This window comes from Odocoileus virginianus, chromosome 30 (genome assembly GCF_023699985.2).
Source record: "Odocoileus virginianus isolate 20LAN1187 ecotype Illinois chromosome 30, Ovbor_1.2, whole genome shotgun sequence".
Lineage (NCBI taxonomy): Eukaryota > Metazoa > Chordata > Mammalia > Artiodactyla > Cervidae > Odocoileus > Odocoileus virginianus.
Window position 1 is genome coordinate 21,448,729 of NC_069703.1, and position 19,901 is coordinate 21,468,629.

The following is a 19,901-nucleotide window of genomic DNA, read 5'->3' on the forward strand; positions in this document are numbered from 1 at the left end:
TCCTCCTGCCTTCAATCTTTCCCAGCATCATGGTCTTTTCCAATGAGTCAGCTCTTCACATCAAGTGGCCAAAGTATTGGAGCTTCAGCTTTAGCATTAGTCCTTCCAATGAATATTCAGGGTCAATTTCCTTTAGGGTTGATTGGTTTGATCTCCTGTCCAAGGGACTCTCAAGAGTCTTCTGCAACTAGGATTTTAACATATGAATTTTAATGACACATTGACAACATATGACAATGACTTATATGAATGACACAAACATTCACACTAGCAAGGGAGAAATTAAAGAAGGGGTATTTGGGCCCAGTATGTGGAATATAGTTATCAAGCACACCAAAGGGCCAGGCATTTTATATACATAGCCAGTTAGTTCATGCAATAAATCTATGAAGCAGGGATTAGGACACATCAGGAAACAGGTTGAAATGGGTTAAGAGGATTGCTCAAGGCCATATCTAATGAGTAACAGAGACAGAAGTTGACCCCAAGGTAGTGTGTCCAGAACCCATGATCTCATGAAGCTGCCTCCAAGGAAAACTAGAGTGAAACAGTGAGTTTCCCTGCAGCGTTCAGTGTGCATATGGTATAAAATATAAAGGGAAGTTCTAGATTAGATGAGAGAGTAAATCAAAGATTCTCACCCAAGGATGACTTTATTCCACCTCTGCTCTACCCCAGGACACTTAGCAATGTCTTGGGATGTTTTGGATTGTCACAATTTAGGGGGAGCTACTTTCTGTTAGGTAGAGGCCAGAGATTCAGCTGATCATCCTACAATGCCCAGGAAAGTCCCCAGTAAAGAATCATTTGGCCCAAAATGTCAATAGTGCTGAGGTTAAGAAACTCTGGACTTGATGTTCTTTAAGTGTCTTCCAACTTCAGAACTACGTTAAAGGCCTTAATTTTTCCCTTTAGCTGCATAGATGAGATTCAGTTCTGTAATCCCATATTTCTCAAGGCAGAGCCAAGGAGGGGATATGAGGATACCATACTCATTTCATTAGACCTTTGTAAAACCCTGATTTTCTGGCATGCCACAGGCCCCAGAGAAATTCCATATAGTATAGGGATCTCAGCCTGGTGCTCTGTGATGACCTAAATGGGCGGGTTGGAGCGGGGGCAGGGGAATGGAGGGAGATTCAAGAGGGAGGGAATATATGTATACTTAGAGCTGATTCATGTTGTTGTACAGCAGAAACTAATACAATATTGTAAAGCAATTATACTACAATTAAAAATTAAATAAATAAATAAAGGCCTATTTTTCTATTTTTCACAGTCTCCAAAATACTTACATAAATAGTGTCAATACCTCTTAAAGACATGGTGATGAAGTGTTCTCAGGATGAATCTTGGACCCCTGAGAAGCCCAGCTTGTTAAGAGAGTCACTAAAGCTTGCTAGAGGGTAGACAGTGGATAGGGGATTCTAGAAAACTCAAGATGGGAGGGTGGAAAGGGAAAGATATCACCAGTTCCATGAAAATCATTTCAGTGAATGCCCATGTGTTAAAAGCTAATTCTATGACAGGCCAATTTGCTGAAAGCTAATTCCCAGGAAGCCAGTTCTTAAGTCAACTTGCCAAATGACCAATTCACTAAATTTATCAAATTCACATGTTGTGATGTTTAACTGAAATATTTATCTACTGAATTTCAGTGAATTATAAGGAAATCTCTTTCAGTTCAGTTCAGTCGCTCAGTCGTGTCTGACTCTTTGCGACCCCATGAATTGCAGCACACCAGGCATCCCTGTCCATCACCAACTCCCAGAGTTTACTCAAACTCATGTCCATCGAGTCGGTGATGCCATCCAGCCATCTCACCCTCTGTCGTCCCCTTCTCCTCCTGCCCCCAATCCCTCCCAGCATCAGGGTCTTTTCCAATGAGTCAACTCTTCATGTGAGGTGGCCAGAGTATTGGAGTTTCAGCTTCAGCATCAGTCCTTCCAATGAACACACAGGACTGATCTCATTTAGGATGGGCTGGTCGGATCTCCTTGCAGTCCAAGGGACTCCCAAGAGTCTTCTCCAACACCATAGTTTAAAAGCATCAATTTTTCAGTGCTCAGCTTTCTTCACAGTCCAACTCTCACATCCATACATGACTACTGGAAAAACCATAGCCTTAACCAGATGGACCTCTGTTGGCAAAGTAATGTCTCTGCTTTTTAATATGGTATCTAGTTTGGTCATAACTTTCCTTCCAAGGAGTAAGCATCTTTTAATATCATGGCTGCAGTCACCATCTGCAGTGATTTTGGAGCCCAAAAAAATAAAGTCTGACACTGTTCCCACTGTCTCCCCATCTATTTCCCATGAGGTGACGGGACCAGATGCCATGATCTTAGTTTTCTGAATGTTGAGCTTTAAGCCAACTTTTTCACTCTCCTCTTTCACTTTCATCAAGAAGCTTTTTAGTTCCTCTTCACTTTCTGCCATAAGGGTGGTGTCATCTGCATATCTGAGGTTATTGATATTTCTCCCAGCAATCTTGATTCCAGCTTGTGCTTCTTCCAGCCCAGCATTTCTCATGATGTACTCTACATGTGAAATCTCTTTAGCATATTATAATTTTAACTGGGAATTTTCTTTTTTATTTTCTTGTGATGAAAACTCTTAGGATTTACAACTTTTATATTCACCTACATCAGTGTTCATTATACTTACCATGTTGTATATCACATCCCCAGTACTTCTCCGTCTTATAACTAAAAGTCTGTACTTTTAGTCTGCCTTCATCCAGTTCCCCCTCTCCCACCCCTCACCTCTGGTAACCACAAATATGATCACTTTTTCTATGTTTGTTTGTTTTTGAAGCGTAGCTAACGCTATGTTAGTTCCTGTTACACAACATAGTATAATAAGATATTTCTATACATTTCAAAATAAGCACCATGATAAGTCTAGTTGTGATTTGTCACCGTATAAACATTATCACATAATTATTGACTCTATTTCCCACACAGCACATTTCACATCTTCTGACTCTTTTATTTTGCAACTGGAAGGTTGTACCTATTAATCTCCCTCACTAATTTCCATCCTACTCCCCACTGTCAAATACCTGTTTATTCTCTGTATCTATGATTCTGCTTCTGTTTTGAAATGTTTGTCCATTTGTTCTGTTTTTTAGACTCCACATATAAATGAAATTGTGCAGTATCTGCCTTTATCTGTCTGACTTATTTCCCTTAACATAATACCCTCCAGATCCAGCCATGTTGTTGCAAATGGATAACTGCATTATTTTTTACTAATATTTTATTGTATATATTTATACATCATCTTTATCCATTCATCTATTGATGGATACTTGTAGTGCTTCCATATGTAGGCTATTGTAAATAATACCAAAATGAACATAGGAGTACATATATTTTTTCTGATTAGTGTTTTCCTTTTCTTCAGATAAATACTCAGGAATGGAATTGCTGTACCATAGAAAGCTATACCAAATACAGTTCTAAAAGTAGAACTACTTTTAATTTTATAAGGAGTCTTCATACTGTTTTCCAATTCCCATCAAAAATGCATGAAGCTTCCTTATTCTCCACATCCTTGCCAACACTTATTTGTTGTCTTTTTGATAATAGCCATTCTGACAGGTATGAGGTGGTATCTCATTGTGGTTTTGATTTGCATTTCCTGAATGATTAGTGATGTCAACATCATATTTTCATGTGTCTGTTAGCCATCTGTGTGTCTTCTCTGGAAAAATGTCTATTCCATTCCTCTTCCCATTTTTTAATTATGTTACTTGATGTCTTGATGTTGAGTTGTGAGTTATTTATGTATTTTGGATATTAGCCCCTTATCAAATACAATGTTCACAAATATCTTTTCCCACTTGGTAGGTAGCCTTTGGGCTTTTTTTTTTTTTTTATAGCTTCCTTCACTGTGCAAAAGCTGTTTTTTAGTTTAATATAGTACAATTCATTTATTTTTGCTTGTTTCCTTTGACTGAAGAGACACATCCAAAAAAAAAAATATTGCTAAGACCAGTATCAAAGAGTATGCTATGCTTATTTATAAAAGTTTTATGGTTTCAGGTCTTACATTTAAGTCTTTATCTGTTTGTAATTTATTTTTGTGCATGGTATGAGAAAGGAGTCCAGTTTGATTCTTTTGCATGTAGTTGTCCAGTTTTCCCAACACCATTTATTGGAAAGACTGTCTTTCTCCCTTTATATATTCTTGCTTCCTTTGTCATTGATTAATTACCCATATAAGTGTGTGTTCATTTCTGGACTTTCTATTCTGTTCCTTTGATCTATGTGTCTGTTTTTGTGCCAGTTCACCATACTGTTTTGATTATTGTTCACTGGTAATATAGTTTAAAATCAGGATGCATGATACCTCCAGCTTTGTTCTTTTTTAAGATTGTTTTGGCTATTCAAGGTCTTCTGTGTTGCCACACAAATTTTAGAATTATTTGCTCTAGTTATTTAAAAAGTGCCATTGGTATTTTGATAGAAATTTCATTGAATCTGTGGATTGTCTTGGATAGTATGCTTGTTTTAACAATATGAATTCTTTTCCATGAATGTGCTATATTTTTCCATCTGTCTGTGTCATCTTCTATGTCTTTCATCAGTGTCTTATAGTTTTCCAGGTACACGTCTTTAATCTCCTTAGTTAGATTTATTCCTAGGTATTTTATTCTTTTTGATGTGATTGTAAATGGGATTGTTTCTCTTAATTTCTCTTCCTGGCAATTTATTGTTAGTGTATAGAAATGCAATAGATTAATTTGCTTGCCTGCAACTTTACTGAAATCATTGATGAGTTCTAATAGATTTTGGGGGGGGCTATCTTTAGGAATTTCTATGTATAGTATTATGTCATCTGCAAGCAATTTTACTTCTTTCTTTCAATTTTGGATTCCTTTCATTTCTTCTTTTTTTTTTTCCTGATCACTGTGGCTAAGACTTTCAATATTATGTTGAATAAAAGTGTCAAGAATTGACATCCTTGTCTTGTTCTTGATATTAGAAAAAAATGCTTTGTTTTTCACCAGAATTTTCTTCCAACTAATTCTGATTCCTTTTGGATAGTTTTGAATCAGTAATTAAATTTTAAATTACAGACTAACATTATAAAATTCTGCTTTGAGTACTATTTAAAATTAACTTATTCATATTTTAATTTAACATTAATTTAAAATGTACAGTCACTTGGCAACAGTTTGCAGAAATACCCAAGGGGAAAGGGTACAACCAAAGCAGTGAAAGTGATTTGAGGATGACCAGAAAAAATTTCCCACACTAGTCATGTGCCAAGTATCAGGCATGTAGTCAAGGAAGAATCAATTTGAAAGCAGCAGAATTAATCATCTTGTATTTTGAAATGTGGCTGCTAATAACTGATAATAATAAACCAAGTTAGGTTAACTATCTGAAAGATACTAAAAGTGAAAGAAGATTGACAAAAACCAAAATTGACATCTAAAAATATATTTCTAGTTGATTAGCTGGTTTACGAAAAAGGACAATGTCACTTTTGTCACAAGATATGCATTACTTTTCATAAGTCACAAAATCAATAGATCTCAGTTTCTCTTTATTGAATGCTACAATTGACACTGTATAGGTAATGGATTTTTTTAGACACTTGTGATTTCTATTGTACTATGATGTCATTTTCCATTTTGCTAAATATCAAGCACCTTTCAGTAGCATTCACCATTTTTTCAAACTGCACATCTGACTTAATTTTATATTCTTGGCAATTCAACATTTAATGTTATATTATGTTTGAAAACACTAGAAATATACAAGAATTTTGAATTAAATTTAAATTTAAACTTAATCCTCAATATGGAGTAAATCAAAAGTGTGATTTTAAATTTGAAAACATACAAAGTAAACCCATTTATGCTAGATTAAATTAAAATCTTCCAAAGCATACAAAGAAAATCAAAAGTAGCTATTAGTTTAAAATAGTTCCACATAAATATTAGCATAATTGAAAAATCCCCATGTGAAATTCTGATATAGCATTACTAATGATAAAATATGTTTCTTTATGTAACACCATTAGTAGCAAAAATGAGACATTATAGGTGTAATATATTAAATTCTTGTTAAATTAGCTGAACACTCTAGTCGTATATTAAAAAGTATCCAATTTGGTAAATTTGGCACACTAAGCAATAGATAAATTGATTATTTGGCAAATTTGCTTTATAGTAACTGCTTTTCGGGAACTGCTCAGTCCCAACAGTATTTGAAAGTGGGAAAGGGAGTAAGTTTCAGTATGAAGGCTTTAGGACAGCTGGACAAGCTGTTGTTTTTCTACTTAGAGGCTGTAATTTGCCCTGGGCCAGGGGTGAGTTTACTGAGTCACCCAGATAGCCAGTACTCCAAGTGGACCACAGTGCTGATGGATATGCAGAGATACAGAGATTCAAGACATGCTCCCATCTCTCAAGACAAGCCTCTTCCTTTTGAAGGAAACCAGATACTTTAATTCGTCAAAATTACTTTCACCAGTGTAAGCTATCCTTGGGCTTCCCTGGCAGCTCAGATGGTAAAGAATCCGCCTGTAATGCAGGAGACCTGGGTTCAATCCCTGGGTTGGGAAGATCCTCTGACGAAGGGAATGGCAACCCACTCCAGAATTCTTGCCTGTAGAAACCCCATGGACTGTAGCCTTCCAGGCTCCTGCTACAGCCCATGGCATCACAAAGAGTCAGCTATGACTGGGCAGTTACGAACTCAAGCTATCATTTCATTTTTACAGACTATAAATTGCAACCAAAGCTCAGAGGGGGTTGCATATAGGGACAGTAACTATATAGTTGGGCTAGGCCATTGGATCTCCTGGGAAAAGAAAACAAAGTGAAAAGTGAAAGTGTTAATTGTTCAGTCATGTCCAATTCTTTGCAATTCCCCAGGCAAAAATACCAGAGTGGGTAACCTGTCCCTAACACGAAAAGAGAATCAGTTCAAATCTCATTCCCCATCTAGATTGAATTTGGGAATGTTTGTTCATCTGGGAATTAGCAAAATGTACACCAATTGGCAAATTTATGATGGTAATTTATTTGGTGCATCCTGATTTGTTGATGAATCATTTCAAATAGAGAAGGGAATTGTTCCTGATTCAGGAAGACTTGAGTTGCAATAATGATGGGAGTTTCCAGTACAGAGGCTGGGCTTCCCTCAGCTCCCCCAGCATGTGGTGTGCTCCCAAGCGCCACAGAGGGAAGGAGACAGGGGACAGCAACACACTGAACTCCTCAGATGTATATTCGGCTTGAAAAAGCAAAAGAGAAAATCTTAGTTACTCAGTCGTGTCCAACTCTTTGCAACGCTATGGACTGTAGCCCACCAGCTCCTCTGGCCATGAAATTCTCCAGGCAAGAATGTTAGAGTAGGTAGCCATTCCCTTCTCTAGGGGATCTTCTCAACCCAGAGATTGAACCCAGTTTCTGCACTGCAGGCAGATTCTTTATCATCTGAGCCACCATACTCTGCTTGGCCCTTTACAAATCTTGTCCCATTTGCTCTCCAATGCTCTGTGAGCAGATAACTAATGAATTCAAATTCCCCGTCCAGCCTCTCCTCCAAACTCCAAACCCATATTGCCCACCTGCAGTTGGCATATGTGTGTTCCAAACTCTTCTCCAGAGTAGATGTTACAGACATCTGCAGCATTAGGTGTTTCTGCTTCACACTACTCTATGTGATGGTTGATTTAGCTCATAGTACATTGCATGGACAGTTTCTGTTTTCACTTGGCACTATTCTTCAAGCACCTGGCACAGAGTCTGATATGTAAAGAGAGAGCTCAATTAATGTTTGTCTACTGCAAAATGAACAAATAATTGCATCTTTTTTGACAACTATTATGATCTTCATTTGAAAGATGATAAAATAGGAACAGAGAAATCAAATAACTGATCAAATTTGCATACCTGGTGAGTTGACGAGGGCTAAATCCAAGATTTGAACCTAGGTCTAGTGACCCAGAGTGGCTCCACTGTGACAGTTTAACATGAACTGAGCCAAATACTGTGTCCAAGCACTGTAGCAGACACTTCTTGACTCTCAAGCCATTTAGTTCTCTCAACAGTCCTGTGAAAAAGTTACTGTTATTTGCCACTTAGAGATGAGAAAACAGGCTCGGAAGGGCCAAAGATAGAGTTAGAAAGTGTTAGAAATGGAGTTTGAACCCAGGTTGTCTGACCCCAGTGTCCTTTTACTTCCCATCATTCCATTTTAATATTTATAATAATGTCATTATTATATATCCCACACCTATACAGTCTGTAATTACTCTATAGCTTACCACCACCTCACCAATAGCCCTATTGAGAAGGAAGAGTTATCTTCCTCTTTCCTTTACTAGTGGGGCTTCCCTGGTGGTTCAGATGGTAAAGAATCTACCTGAAATGCAGGAGATCTGGATTCGATCCCTGGGTTGGGAAGATCCCCAAGAGAAGGGCATGGCAACCCACTCTAGTATTCTTGCCTGGAGAATCCCCATGAACAGAGGAGCCTAGTGGGCTACAGTCCATGGGAGCTTTCCTAGTAGGAAAGCTCATGTTCTGAGAGATTAAATGACCTATCCAAATTCACATGGCTGATCAGTGGCAGATCGTGGAGATTATTTATTCATGCTGCCCAAGATAGTAGCCACTTGTCACACACTTAAGTTTAAATGAATGAAAATTAATAAAATTTGAAAAAAAATAAAATTTGTAAACCACTCATTAGCGGCAAACTAGCCACTGTAACTAGAAGCTACCACACTGGAGAGCTCAGATCCAGGACTTTTCTGTCACTGCAGGAACATCACAGAACAACGCTGAATCCTGAACCCTGCAGAGCAGCAGTTGAAGCATCACCTGGAAGCTTGTTAGAAATGCAGAATCCTAGGCCCCACCCCAGACCTACAGAATCAGAATCTGCATTTTAACAATATTTCCTGTGTAAAGTTTGAAAAACGCTGACCCAAACTATGCCACCTTCATTTTGCTGCTGAGACACTGCAGTCTATAGAGCTGAACTGACTTCGCCAAGGTCTCACACAGGCTTAGGAGTGGAGCGGAGCCAAGACGCTGCCATTCAGCCTTCAGGTGGACACAGGACCATAGAGGCCTCGTTGGTACCTGGCAATGGAATGGGGTGAGTGCTGACAGCTCTCTCTCTGCTGCAGCGGCTGAAAGGGCAAGAGTGTGGGCGCAAGGGGGACAGGAGGATGCTGGTGTCTGCGGATTTAAGAGGCCTGTGAAGGGAGGGAATTTGGCTTCGGTACCCTGTTCAAGATGGGGGGCTGACACCTTAGAGCTACCAGGCTGAAGAGTAGGGGTGGAGGCCTCCTGACAGGCCAAGACTGTAGCCAAAGGAGTGTTGGTTACAATCATCTCTAATGCAGTGAGCGGGAGGAGCGGGTCTACCCCCACTATGAAGCTTGACCCTCATAGTGCTGTAACTAAGTTTATCTCTGGGGTCCTCCCTATCCCCAGCATGCACCCCAGGGCCTGCCATTCCTCCTTCCTTCATCCCAAGCCCTTCACACCCCTGGAGGTGTCAAAGAGTCAGGCAGACCAGAACCCACAGGCAAAAAGAAGAGGAAAGCTCTGGGCTTTGAGATGTGCTTCGAGCCTCTGGAGTTCACTAAGGCTGCTCTGCAGAAAATTTCAGGGCCTGATCAAAAGAAGAGGGGGATTCAGACTAGGACTCACCTCTCAACTAGACGAGACTGGTTGTGTGACTCTAACAACACCATTTAAGAGGACTTTCTACATGATAGAAACACTCTGAATCTGCATTGTCCAATACAATAGCCACCAGCTACATGTATTAACAGCTGTAGAGCACCTGAAATATAACAAAAAGAAAAAAAATCATATACTAACACATATACACAGAATCTAGAAAAATGGTACAGATGACCCTATCTGCAGTGCAGGAATAGAGATGCAGACAGGAAGAATAGACACGGGGTCAGAGGTGGGTAAGGGGAGAGTGGAAAGAACTGGAAGAGTAACACTGACATATATACACTATCAGGCATAAAATAGACAGCTAATGGGAAGTTGCTGTATACCAGAGGGAGCTCAGCTTGGTGCTCTGTGGTGACCTAGAGGGGTGAGGGGGGTTAGGTGTGGGAGGGAGGTTCAAGAGGGGGCTGATATTTGTAGCCAATTCACTTTGTTGTACAGGAGAAACTAATACAACTTTATAAACCAACTATACCCCAGTTAAAAAAACAAACTTTTTAAAGCAAAAAAAAAAAAGACCATAGTACCCAAAGCAATCTACAGATTCAGTGCAATCCTTATCAAACTACCAACAGCATTTTTCACAAAACTAGGACAATTTCCCTTTAAAACTTGTATGGAACATAAAAGACCCCAAATAGCCAAAACAATCTTGAGAAAGAAGAATGAAGCTGGAAGAATCATGCTGCCTGGCCTCAGACTATACTCCAAAGCAATGGTAATCAAAACAATATGGTACTGGCACAAAAAAAGACATATAGATCAATGGAACAGGATACAAAGCCCAGAAATAAACCCACACACTTATGGTCAATTAGTCTACAACAAAAGAGGCAAAAATGTACAATGGAGAAAAGACAGTCCCTTTAATAATTGATGCTGGGAAAACGAGACAGCTACACATAAAATAATGAAATTATAACATTCTCTAACACCATATACAAAACTAAACACAAGACAGATTACAGACGTAAATTTAAGACTGGATAATGTAAAACTCCCAAAGGAAAACATAAGCAAAACACTCTTTGGCATAAATTGCAGCAATATTATTTTTGGATCTGTCTCCTAGAGCAGTGGAAATAAAAACAAAAATTAACAAATGAGACCTACTTAAACTCAAAAGCTTTTTCATAGCAAAGGAAACCATAAACAAAATGAAAAGACAACCTACAGCCCAGAAGAAAATATTTGCAAATGATGCTACTGACAAGGGATTAATTTCTTAAAGCATAAAAACAACTCATACAGCTTAATGTTAAAAAAGACCAACAACTCAACCAAAAAATGTTCAGAAGATCTAAATAGACATTTTTCCAAAGACATGCAAATAGCCAACAGGCACATGAAAAGATGCTCAATGTTGCTAATTAGTAGAGAAATGTAAACCAGAACTACAATGAGGTGTCACCTTGCACCAGTCAGAATTGTTGTTCAGTTTCTAAGTCATGTCTGACTCTTTGCGACCCCACGAACTGCAGCATGCCAGGCTTCCCTGTCCTTCACTGTCTCCTGGTTTGCTCAGACTCATGTCCATTGAGTTGGTGATGTCATCCAACCATCTCATCCTCTGTTATCCCCTTCTCCTCCCACCTTCAATCTTTCCCAGCATCAGGGCCTTTTCAAATGAGTCAGTTCTTTGCATCAGGTGGCCAAAGTATTGGAATTTCGGCTTTAGCATCAGTCCTTCCAATGAATATTCAGGACTGATTTCCTTTAGGATGGACTAGTTGGATCTCCTTGCTGTTCAAGGGACTCTCAAGAGTCTTCTCCAACACCACAGTTCAAAAGCATCAATTCTTCGGCGCTCAACTTTCCTTATAGTCCAACTCTCACATCCATACATGACTACTGGAAAGATCATAGCTTTGACTAGATGGACCTTTGTTGGAAAAGTAATGTCTCTGTTTTTTAATATGCAAAAAGGTACATGCACCTCAATATTCATAGCAGCACTATTGACAATAGCCAAGACAAGCAAGCAAACTAAAAGTTCATCGACAGATAAATGGGTTGAGAAGATGTCATACACACACACACACTCCCCTGGTGGCTCAGCTGGTAAGAATCTGCCTGCCTGCAATGCAGGCAAACATGAGTTTGCCGGAGACCAGAGTTTGACCCCTGGGTTGGGAAGATCCCCTGGAGAAGGGAATGACTACCCATTCCAGTGTTCTGGCCTGGAGAATTTCATGGACTTTATAGTCCATGTGGTTGCAAAGAGTCAGATACAACTGAGCGACTTTCACTTCACACATATACACATACACACACAAAGGAATATTATTCAGCCATAAAAAGGAGTGAAATAACGCCACTTGCAGCAACATGACTGGATCTAGAGATTATCATATTAAGTGAAGTAAGTCATACAAAGACAAATATCGTATGATATCACTTATATGTAAAATCTAGAAAATGAAGCAAACGAATTTATTTACAAAACAGAAATAGACTGACAGACATAGGAAACAAATGTATGGTTGCCAAAGGGGATACTGGGATGGGGGAGGGAGTAAATTAGAAGCTTGGGATTAACATATATATACTACTCTATATAAAATAAATAGCACAGGAAGCTCTATCCAATATTCTGTAATAACCTAGATGTGAAAAGGATCTGAAAAAGAATGCATACATATATATATATAACTGTATCACTTTGCTGTTCATCTAAAGGTAACACAACATTATAAATTAACTATACTTTAATTGTTTTAAAACAATTAAATGGTTAAAACAACTCATGGTTACAAAAAGAAATTACTTTCTACTTTTCTTCCATCACTGGGGGTAGCAGCGATCACATCTCTCAAGTTAGAAATTCTCAGTGAACTCTCCCTATCTCTTACACACACACACACACACACACACACACACACACACACTTCCCACATGTCTCATCTCAGTTTAATACTCATAAAAGCTGGAACAAGATCATCAACTTCTTAGAATCAAAACACTTTCTCTTCAGTACTGGCTCCTTAGCTCCTGTTTCTCTTATCACATTTTAGGCGGGGAAAGGGTATGAGTGGCAGAAACGGAGGGAGAGACAGAGTGAGAGGAGACCCGGGACCGAGCCCTGTGAGCGTGGCCCTGGGCCGCTCGGTGGAGAAGCAGCTCACGGTACCCACAGCACTGCCTTCCTCAAGATCTCTCGCCGCCCCGTTCCAAAGACTAAATAATCAGCAGGGAACAGTCAACGGTTGGGAGAGGGAGGGAACATTATCTCTGGAATTCCATCTTCTCGGTGGTTCAGAAAAAGTTCAGGGCATTCCACTTATCTCCCCAGATGAGTCTCGGGTACCTGACGCTGCCAGGCAGCCCAAGCTCCTCCTCTGATCTCTCTGTCGCCAGAAGCTTGGCAACGCTGAGAGCCAGGGAGACGCTCTGGGTGGGGCAGCAGCCGAGAGAGGGGAGGCGTGTGCTCTGGCCCTGGAATAGGGAGGTGAGCAGACCCCTCTCCTAGAAACAACTGGAGGTAGAGTGAGGAAGCAGGGATGTTGTGATCAGGAATGCAGGATGGGATGGGAGAAGGTCAGCCCTAGCGTTTTGCCTTTTCTGATTCCACAGAATGGACATAATTTAACAGTTAGAATAAAAGAGTGGCTAAGACAGGAAAGTGCATGAATCATGAGTCTAGCTTCACTCTCTTCCTGGCTTTGGCATGATTGTCCTTATTTTCCTACCTGAGAGGAGGCCTTGCAGAGTGAAAAGAGTCCAGCCTCTGTGCCCCCACGACACCAGCTTTTGGCTCTGTGACCTGGAGCATGTCACTTAACTTCTCTGAATCCCACTTTCTCCGTCTATAAAATGAGTGGTACAAAGAGTTATGGTGAGGATTAAATAAGAAAACACAAATACCTTAGGAAAGTACTTGCCCAGTTCAGATGACGTCTAAATGCTAGCTCTTCTGCCTGTCACCTCCCCCCTTTCTTCCTCCTCACCACCCACCTTTGCAAGAGGGAACAACCTCTCAGCCAAAAAGTAACCACAGAGAAAGCCATGGGCAGAGATGCAGGTTGCTGCAACGCTGATTCAAGGCATGTAATCATCATGAAGCCAACCGTCACAGCTTATATTTATTTTGCACCTGTCCTTGAAGGGCTCCATCCCTTTCAGCTGCCAGATGAACTCAGTTATCTTCATGAACAGCTGAGTGAGGTCAAGAGGAAAAGCATAGGCCTGGCTCAGGTTGGAGACCTCAACTTAGGAAGTTAAATGATTTGCCCCAGACCATTCAGATAGAACAGAGACAGAACAGAACCAAGGTTGGTATAGCAAGACTGATTGTCCAGGGAATTCCCTGGACTCTGTGCTTTCACTGCTGAGGGCCTGGAGTTCAACCCCTGATTGGGGAACTAAGTTCCTGCAAACTGCATGGGGTGACTAAAAAATAAAATTTTAAAAATAAAAGGGCCATTGTCCAATACTAACCAGAGTTTACTCACTGTTCTGCTTCCTGAGCAAGAACTGGATTGTGTCTACTCTTTCTTACCCCCTTAGGTCATCCTGCATGTGTGGATCCAGGATTCTACAGGTCTTGCAGAGAATGTCTAGGTTTCAAAGTTCCATATAGGTGGTGAGTCACCAAGTCATGGGGAGAATGTGTCCCAAGGGAGAAGCTCTCTAGGGATGCAATCTTCATCCACCCAAGAATCACTTCCCTCCAGCCTAGATATTAGACAACGGCATGCATGTGGAATGTGCAAGTGCCTGTAAAAAGATTATTACTAAGTAAGAGTGGATGATGATAATTAATTACCCCCCCATTAAAGAGAAAGTCCCTAGAGCAAAAGCATCAAAGGCAATATTTTCCTGAGTTGGCAGTTTCTTTGGCTCTGGCACACGATGACTCCTTAGTTTGCATCTTGAGTCTGTTCCTTTCTCTCTCTCTGACTTGAAGAATATGCATTTTGACTTTGGACAGCTTCTTCTAATTTCTGCCTTTCTCCCCATCTTCGATCTAGTAATCATTATTATTAAAATTTCACACCAGGGCTATAGATATAATTTGTGATTGTTTGATGGCTTAATTCATGGTTACTCTCCTGCACTGAAGTCTAAATCAAAGGAAATGAACTTAGAATGGAAAACAAAACCTTCTCACCAGCCCAAAGGAGGAAGACCCTAGAAAATAGACATCCAAAGAGATGTATCTATCTCTTCCTCAACAAATACACTAAGAGGGGGAATGGGCAGAGCAAGAAGATGTGGCATAGTCCCAGAAAAAGTGGAGGGTCTGGACCAGGTTGACTCCTATGTCAGAGAGTCTACAAAGTGCATATCCATGTCTCTTAGAAATAAGTACACACTTTTTGATACTTGGAAAATACCTCTTCTCCTATAGATCCAAGTCAACAGACCTGTTACCAGTAGTAAAGATCTCTGCTTACTGAGCAAAGTTGACCGTGGAGAGAATAGCCTTACATTTTCCTGTGACTAACTGGAAAGATATGGAAATGTCCATGTGTAGTAAAAGGAGTACAGAGACTGCAGAATTGGAACTGATAAGGCTCTATGCTTCCTGCACTTGTGACCTGGGAGTCAGGCTCTTTTATCTGTAAGGAAAAGCAGAAATATTTTTACCTAATGAGGTTCTTGAGAAGTTGGGAGAAGATCATTGCTATGATCAGCTCCTGGGCACCTTCCATCATGTTACATAAACAAGCGTCATAGGAGAACAGGGGCAAGGCCGTGGAGCAGGCCCAAAGTCATTGCATCCCAACTCCCAAAAGACTCTCTGGACCTTTGTAGGCACCCAATAAATATATGCCAAATAAATTAATGCAACCAAATCCATTCATTATGGCTGGTGCAGCCAGAACTTTGGTAGACTGGCATAAGTAAGAGGTCTCTAGACACCCAGGAAATTTTTCCCAATCATCAAGCCCCAGGGATCTCAACAATCCAAAGATGTCCTTTGGGGATTAATACTCAAGGACCCCACAAAAAGAACCTTGCAAAAAATAGTGGACTTTTTATAGGACTAGACAGAAACTAGCCTCCATCAGCCAATCCTGGAGAAGCACTTGCATGCCAGAAGATTTTCCCTGGAAACAACCAGCCCAACACCATCCTATTAGGATAATTATTGTTAGTAATTGGCACAAGAAAACTCTTAACACAGCATCTTTGTACAGTAGAAGTGTAATTCTCACTCACTGAAAGTCCAATGTGGCTTGGTAGGATTCTTCCTGCAACCAATGACACAGGGGTCTAAGGGTCTGATTGGATTTCATCTCTGCAGATTTCTTTCAAGGCTGCCCCATCAGAGGAAGGAGAGATGAGGTGGCCCCATGGCTCTTCACTGCGTTAGCCCAGACGTATCATGGATCATTTCTGATCACAGCTACTGGCCAGAACTGCTCATAGGGCTCCAATCCAACTGCAAAGGGAACATGAGCACTGAAGGTCTCCACCACCTCCAGGGACTCGATGGTGGGAATTCTGGTGTCTCACCACGCTGACAGCCAGGAAGCTCTGGATCCCCTTTCTCTATACTCTAAGGCTTAAGTGGAGGTCCTAACGGAGGCATTGAGACAAGATACTCGAGCATAGAGGCCCAGTAGTGCTGGCCCTGGGAACAATCCTCTACTTGACTTACCACTCACCCTTTTCCCTCTCTCTCCAATGAGTGGTTTTCAGATGGGGTGACTGAGGGCACCGTCATGGTGTCTTTGTGGCTGATTCCCTCTCACAAACTCAGTTGAGAGGCAAAAATCACAGAAAATCTGGCAATCCCTCTCATCTCACTATCTCCTGGAGAACATAGGCCCTCCCTGTCTGGAATGTATGAAGCCCGCCAGTTACAACACAAATTCTGCTGCCAGCTTTAGTGCCGTCTGCCAGGAGTGGGGGCTGTTCCCAAGAGGCTGACAGCTTAAGATGCCTCGTAGCTGTTGAGAGGGGTCCTAGCCTACAGGTGAAAATCCAGTTCCTCTCACCAGCCTGTGACTTTCTGAACGAGAGATTAAAGCTGCCTGAGGCTTTCAGGGGAAGTAAACATAGGCACTTGGAGGCCCTTGGGGTTAACAAGCTAGGCCTATATATTTTTTTTTTTTTCCATTTATTTTCATTAGTTGGAGGCTAATTACTTTACAATATTGTAGTGGTTTTTGCCATACATTGACATGAATCAGCCATGGATTTAGGCCTATATTTTAAACTATAGCTCACCAAGTTTTTTCCCTGAGCTTGATGCTGCGAAAATTCTAAACTATCCCATCGCTGGCTGTGGCCCAAGTCACTTTTCTTTTTACCTTCTGGGTGCACACCTATCACCCCAATTCCCTGACTGCCTCTGGGAATGCCAGCATTTTTCTGCAAACACATTGCGAGTAAAAATTGAATCCAAGAAGAAGAAAAGGAGAGACCAGCCTTGTTAAACTCCCCTCTGCTGGCTGTGAGGATTCTTTCAAGTCCACTATTGGACTTCTTTGAGGTCTCTGTACGTGCGGATGTGCATGGCTAGTCTAGCAGACCGAGACGGGAGGTAAGACAAGCTTTGCACTGGATAAATAAAACCTCTTTGTTAATTAAGGAGCCACTGACAAAGCCATGGCCTATGTCAGGCCACAGACACAGAAGGTCTGACTCTTCTGGAACTGAAAACAAGGAAATAAAGAAACTCCACCCCACCCCCGGCAACCACCACCACACTGCATAACTTTGTTCAAAGGCTGCTAAATTATTCCCTGCTACTATATCAGCTGTGAGAGCCCCATGAGACATGCTGTGGTTAAAATAAAACTCAAGCCCCCAAACATTGAAAAAAAAAAAAAGAATGTGTTACCTCAAAGAGTTGATCTCCCATTTTCTCTCTGAAAAAGAATCTAAATCATTAATTTTCAGTTCTGCCTTCTTATGCTCTTCTGACCTGTCCAAGCAGCCTAATATGAATACAAGATATGAACACTTTACCCAAGTGGGCTTGAGAATGTTAATTGGAAAAAGTAGTCAGGTGATTCATCCAAAGCCCTGGCCCCCACCAGATCTTCAAAATGGCTAGCCCTTTGTAAGGGTGATCTCTAGCCCTACTTTGCAAAAGATCTTTCCAGGCCAAAGGGTATACCGATGACCTAAGCACCTGGCCACACAGTCTCTCCCTTGCTGTACCATTCTTACCTGGGCTTCTGAATCAGATAGTCTAGGGTTAGACTTCCAAGTCTACCTCTCCCATGGACAGGTCACATAACCAGTATTTAATGCAAGGAAACTGCTAAATGTGATCATATGTAATGTGCCTAATCATATGTACTATGCATATGTAATATGCCTCATAAGATTACATAGTTGTTATAATTAATACCTCCTCTCACTCTTTCTTCATTCCTTTGAATAGAGCAAGTCTATCCCAAAGAGACCCTAGCCATTTCCAGGTAACCTAAGGGATAAACTGGGCTAATTAAATTTTTCTGAGGTAACAGCCTGAGGTCACTCCAAGCTCAAACTGATGCTCTGACTTTCTACGATTTACTGATCAGTTATATATGCCCAGCCCTGTGCTAATTCCACTTTCAGGGTCTCATCTGAGCATCCGTGTTTATAGAATTCCCGTGACCCTGGCTGCCACATGGCTTACAGCCTCTTCTCTCAGACTTCTCTCAGCCACCATCCTGCTGTTAAAAAACCTCTCCTAGTACCCCCAACCACAAAACAGACCACAGAACCTCAACTTTGGGCAGACTCCATGCTTGCCTTTTTAGAGAACTACAGAAGCTGAGCCCACAGATTTCTGGGAAATAGAGATACCCATTATGTAATCCTCCCTGAGTCCCCTCTAAGGGGACTCTACCAGACTCAGCCCCAAGATTTCTCTCCTGGGAATCATAGAGAGAGCTTTGCCTGAATGCAAAACTGTTTTCTCAAAAACTGTAGGTTATTGCTTCCCCTTTCCTCTATCTTGTAACTCGCCAGTGGCCCACCTGATGTTAATCTCGCAGTCCTCCTCTCCTTATATCTCACCGACATAGACATAGACATATAGCAATCAACTGGCGATTGGGAGGCTGAGGACAGTCAACTTAAAGTTCCTGGATTTCAATCAAGCACTTGCCAGGAAAATGGTAGTGCTTATGTCTGCTCTTTCTAGTTCAATAAACCATTCATTTTCCATGAACCACAGAATGGCATGCTGAGAAGCAACATGCATACATATCCAGCCTCCTGCTTTGAGTATTTGAACTTTTAAAGCAACCAGAACATATTGTCCTATGTCTTCCCATAGGGTAACCTGCAAGGTGTCTCCTCTCCACCCTGACACTTCCTTCTGACACTGGCCCCGGGGAAACATGGTCATTGTATAAGCCCAGTAGCAGTGAGAGATTCAAGTCTGCAATTTTTGTTTCCATTCTGAGTGGTGCACCTCTACCGAATTGCTTTTAGGGTTGAGATCTACCAGCCCCTGAAAACTTCAGTCAGGATGGTCAGAGCAAAAAGGCAAGGTTTAAGAGTGTGACAAGCCTGAACGTGTGACAAACCCACTTCAACCATGTACCAGTGATTACTTAACTACATAGCTTCCACAGCTAGGAAAGGGAATAACAATATCTTCTGCACAAGGATGTTGTGAGTGTTAACAGTCTCTCTAAACAATGCCCAACAGCAGAGAGAAGTAATGACAGCATTTATTCAGGACCTGCTGTGTGTTACACTACTAACCAAGTCTCTTCTTTGCCTTTTTATGGTCAGAATAACACTCTGAAATTTACTGTTCCCAGCTCACTGATGTTATGTTTCACAGAGATTATTTAACTTGCCCGATCACAGTTAAGTGGCAGGTCTTCGATTTAAATGTAAACAGACCTGACTTCAAAGTCTGCTCTTTCTCCAGCTGTTGCATTTCCTAGTGTGTCCTGCTGCTCCAGTCTACCCACCAAATGCTCTTCTTACCATAACTGAGTCCTAAGAAAACACCTTGAACCTTTTGCTTTGAAGATGACGTGGTCTCTCACTCACATTCTAAAGACCAGTTATGTTCTGCCTTCCTCAGAAAGTGAGGAATAAAACCAAGAGGATGAAATTTAATGGAAATAAGTGTAAAGTTCTACATTTTGGTTCACACCAAAAATTATGTAGAAAGGTTTTAGAGCAGCTTGGCTCAGGCTGGTCACGGGAAGGGGCTCTAATGGGGAGATGAGCAGCCACTAAGTCTTCATCTCTGGCTCAG